At 24.1% G+C, this 5,058-nt stretch overlaps 1 long non-coding RNA gene across 1 annotated transcript; it reads right to left on the bottom strand.

Moving 5' to 3' along the window:
- Positions 1–466: 466 nt before the first annotated feature.
- Positions 467–4,546, bottom strand: LOC107162899 (uncharacterized). The gene is made up of 3 exons (XR_001505997.2): positions 4,419–4,546; positions 1,208–1,397; positions 467–1,106 (listed from the first exon to the last, which is right to left on the bottom strand). It is a non-coding gene; the product is annotated as an uncharacterized LOC107162899 (long non-coding RNA).
- Between the last annotated feature and the right edge of the window lie 512 nt (positions 4,547–5,058).

The raw sequence follows: 5,058 nt of genomic DNA, 5'->3' as shown, positions 1-5,058 counted from the left end.
ATTTCTTTTATATTTTAATACTAATATTGTAATGATATTCTTACACACCATTAAAACAAACAAAATAAAATGTATATAACCGATTATTAGTTAAATAAATAACTGTCAGATTGTTGCACGTAGAAATCAGATATTCCAATAAAACCATTTGCATAGACAACAATAAATGATCTATATTATATGAGCATAAATTAATAAATCTGCACGTACCTACTTGCAAAAGTAAAGCGTTTGTCATGTGATCTTCAACACGCCTTTTTTAACTGGTGAACACCTGTTTTACATAATGGACACTGTAGCAATTATTTGTAGTTTTTCTGATATCTGATATTTGAATAGGAAATGCAGTATCATAAAATAGGTATGGAATAAATATTTCATACTAAAAGTATAACAAAGTCATACATTTATAACAGTATATACCAATAATATTGTTTGTTAATTAATTTTTAATAACCATAGAAAATAAAATAATAAGTTTTATTTATTATTCTTAATGTTGTATCTGAATTTTTATATTAATACAATTATAGTAATTACTATATAATTATCGATAATTAGTGGCAACAAAAAACGATTATATTATACTTATTATATCATAAAAATTTCAAGACATAATCATATATTTATATATATAGTTTTTAATTCTAAATCGCTAAGTGATAATATAGGACATAATTGGTACAATAATATAGTAAAGATCTATATCTTCAAATATACTATTAATACTTCAATAATATCTACATTATATTATAACACTATAGAAATACTATAGATTAAATAATATATTAAATATTAAACATTAATTATAATCTTTCAACTCGGAAATGGAATTATATTGAAATTAAATTTTCTATTTTGAATCATAAAAAAAATGTAATATAAATCTTGACCAGTCTGGGTCTTAAATGGTCTTAAAATGAAGAATTAAAAACAATTCTATACCTATTCCCAATTATTTAATTATAAATTGTTTCATAGGTTGAATCTTATTGAGTTTTTGTTTTATCCAGTATTTTTGTTTTGAGTATTATATTATGCTGTAAAGTTCTTCTTGAACTTCTGCAGTTGGTTCGACGTTTATTGCACTAATCATTTTTCATAACCTGCGAACGTTTTAAAATGCTGTTGAACCACTTTATAGTAATATAGCAGTTTATAAAATATATTGTAATATTTTGGATTTTTTTAAATTTTTCTTATTTACCTTCTACAACAATAACACAACACATTTGCTGGATCCATAGTAGTGTATTGGTATCTGAATAGTTCTGAACAATAATCGTCACGATACTTAATATCTGTCCAACAATTATTTCGGCATCCACATGCTTGGCATACAGACAGAATCAACAGAAATGCAAAAATCACTAATTTCATGTTATGACTCATTTCAGCTATAAGATATTTATTACAACTCTTCAGTCATTGGATATGTTTACATGCAGTGAAATTGTGGCTTCAAATAAAAATTAAAACTATTGAATGAATAGCTATTGAATCCATAAGATTTTCATAATGGTATATTAAACAAGTAATATTACTTATTAAACCATCGACCATAACATAAATGCAATTATTTTATCGTTGAAAATTGTAGAGAATTTTTTAAATAGTGTTAAAAATCAAGAATATAATAATCTTGCTTTTATTAAAAATATGCAGTGCTACATAAACGTCACCCAGGTTTTTATCCCTGCAAGAATTGCAAAGATAATGTAAACTACACTACAGGCGCCTATCAAAAAATATTCTGGATTTAAGCTCAATTTTTTTTTTTTAATTCTACTAACAACAACTTCGAGAAATGTTGTTTTCAAGTTTTTTGATTGAGCTAAAACTTTTTTATCTACAATCATTTCATAAAAACAAATCAAAAACGAATTTTCTTATGTCTATTAATAGTTCAAAAGAGTCACAATGTTTCGAAAATGTTATGATGGATACATATTGTTTATACAAATATTCAGTACAAAATGTTATCTTATTTTTTTTTTTAAAGAATAACACAAAAAACAAAATCAAATTTTTCTGAAACTTAATATTCGCGATAATACATATTCTATTGTTCATTTTATTCTATTGATGATTCATATTGTATGGCTTTGACAAACTATATATTAATTAAAGATTATTTTATTTTTGTAATTTGTTTATTTTATTTTGAAAAAATAAGAGGTATTCATTTTTAAATTTGCTCAGGTGCAATTTACATGTTACTTGATACTTGATAAAAATTAGGCTTAGTATTTTACATGAATGATTTTGTGTTTATACCTATACCTAGGGCGTAGTTTATACAATCGTTGAATATATATTTTATTTTCCTACACATTTTTGAAATGTATTATAATTCACAAAGGATAAATCTAACATAAATAGTAGGTCTACTAAATAATTATTAATATCAATATTTTATCGAGTTCTATAACCTTGATAAATTTATTTATTAATTTTAAATATGATCAACTATTTTAGATTCTGAGCGGAGCGATGAATGTATTGATTTTACCATGATGTGTGTGTTTTTTTTTTTTGTGTCTGTCATCACGTTTTGGGGCAGTAAAAATGCTTCGATTTTTGACTTCAGTACCTCGTTCGATCAGAAAGTGAATCTAGTTGGTACTTTGGGGGGTCAAGAGTAAAAACTTCTTAATACTTTTCTTTTTCGAGAAAAACAAACTAAAAATTAAGGGAAAAACGGGAAATTTTACGCACACTCATTTTTCGACAAAATCGATTTTGGTTTTTGATGTAACTTTAAAACAAATGACCATAGATACATGAAATTTTCACCTAATGTTTATATAAGTATATTCTATCCACCATGCAATTTTCAAAAAATTTCGACTTAAGTTGAACTATTCATAGGCATTTCAAATTTTCGATCATTATTAGTTTTTTTTAAAATTAATATCGATAAAAATGTATTTGTTAGGCAGAAAAGCTTGAAAATTTAATACAAGGCTCTTAACATATTGTTACAATAGCAGTTGAAAAATAAAAGAAATTCATAGTCACAATTTTTTTTTATAAGCATTCAAAGTTTGAATTTTGACAAAATACGTAAAAATCACAAAAATTCACAAATTATTTTAAGCTAGAAATTCATAAAAAAATTTTTTTTAAATCTAAGATTTAAAAATTTAATACAAGATTCCTTACAAGTTTTTAAATCTTTATCACAAATAAAAATTCCACCGGAAATTCAAATTAAATTTTTATGAGCATTTGAAATTTAAATTTTTACAACATTGGATTTTCACTTTTAGCGATTTCCTTATTTTGGTGTAACTCTAAAACAAATTACCGCAGATACTTGAAATTTTGACCGAATGTTTATATAAACATTTTATATGTTTGATAAAATTTTCAAAATATTTAGATTTGTTTTGAGCTGTTTACTGACATTTTAATTTTTCAACTTTTTTAGTTTTTTTTTCTATAAATATCGATAAAAATTTATTTGTTCCATAGAAAAGCTTGAAAATTTAATACAAGGCTCATTATATATTTTAACATTAGCAATTGAAAAATAAATGAAATATTTAGGCACAATTTTTTTTTATAAGCATTTAAAGTTCAAATTTTGACTAAGTACGTAAAAATTACGGCAATGTTCAAATTATCTTAGATAGAAATTCATAAAAGTTTTCCTTTTTAATTCTAAGATTTGAAAATTTAATACAAGGCTCCTAACATATTTTTACAATAGCAGTTGCAAAATAAAAGGAATACATAGACACAATTTTTTTTTTTAAGAGCTCAAAGTTTGAGTTTTGACAACATATAATGTAAAAATCACGAAAATTCAGAAATTATTTTAAGCTAGAAATTCATAAAAAATTTTCCTTTTATATCTAAGATTTGAAAATTTAATACAAGGCTCATAATATATTTTTACAATAGAAATTGAAAAATAAAAGAAATGCGTAGTCACGATTTTTTTTTACAAGCATTCAAAGTTTGAATTTTGACAACATATGTAAAAATCACGAAAATTCGCAAATCATTTCAAACTAGAAATACATAAAAATTTTTCTTTTTAAATCTAAGATTTGAAAATTTTTAATAATCTATAATATATCCTAGACAGATAAATCGTCTACGCTCAGAATCGTTTTTCGTATACAATGATATAATATCATTGGATTCAAATTTAATTCCATCCATTACAGTAACCCGCTTGTAACCTACTGTACAGCAGAGCGACATACACGACTTACCCGCTTTTTTACCTTAAAATTAAACATTATGTGTCTAAACTAAATATATTTTAGTAATATTATGTTTCAATCATCAGAATAAATGACGGGTTGGTTTTTTTGAAACTGAATTTACAGTGTAAAATCCATACAAATCATACAATGTATTATAATATATAAATATATCAATATAATAAAAATGTTTAATCTTACCAAAGAACTTTGATCGATATTTTATGTTGAAGTTGTAGCTCGTTAATCTATATAACTGTAGGAATTAACGGGATGCTTTACTGAACACGAGCCTTTAAGCAGACTATATGTACATAATGATATATGATCACGCTCAAAACACGATTTAAATATTTCATATCAAATAGGATAATTATACTTTTTAATTATTGTACATATTAATATTTATTATCATAATCAGTCTCTGTTGTTTAAATACTATTCAGTAAAAATCGTATGGTTAAATCAATATATCATTTTCATTCATAGGATCATAATTCATATATTCGGTTAATCAAAATTAGAGAAAAATATGATATTTTGTAGTATTATATTAAATAGTTCCTTAAGACAATAAATACTAAAGAAATGCACGATGACAGGTCACCAACCAAAAAACAAAACTTTAAGCCTTGCCATATTATATTTTATACTAATTTATGGCTCACTTGTTATATTGCCATGTTTAGCTATTAGTTATTACATTGTACTTAGTTTGTTTTGCTGTTACGGCATACCTATATTTACGTGGTAAATATTATAATATTTAGATTAAATTACATATTAGTTTAGCATACAAGTATACAACCCTGAATAGTAGATACACACCCACCCATTTTCG

This window comes from Diuraphis noxia, unplaced genomic scaffold, assembly GCF_037042655.1.
Source record: "Diuraphis noxia isolate RWA-SAM2 unplaced genomic scaffold, SU_Dnox_SAM2 contig0002, whole genome shotgun sequence".
Classification (NCBI taxonomy): Eukaryota; Metazoa; Arthropoda; class Insecta; order Hemiptera; family Aphididae; genus Diuraphis; species Diuraphis noxia.
This window is presented reverse-complemented; position numbering and strand designations above follow the sequence as displayed.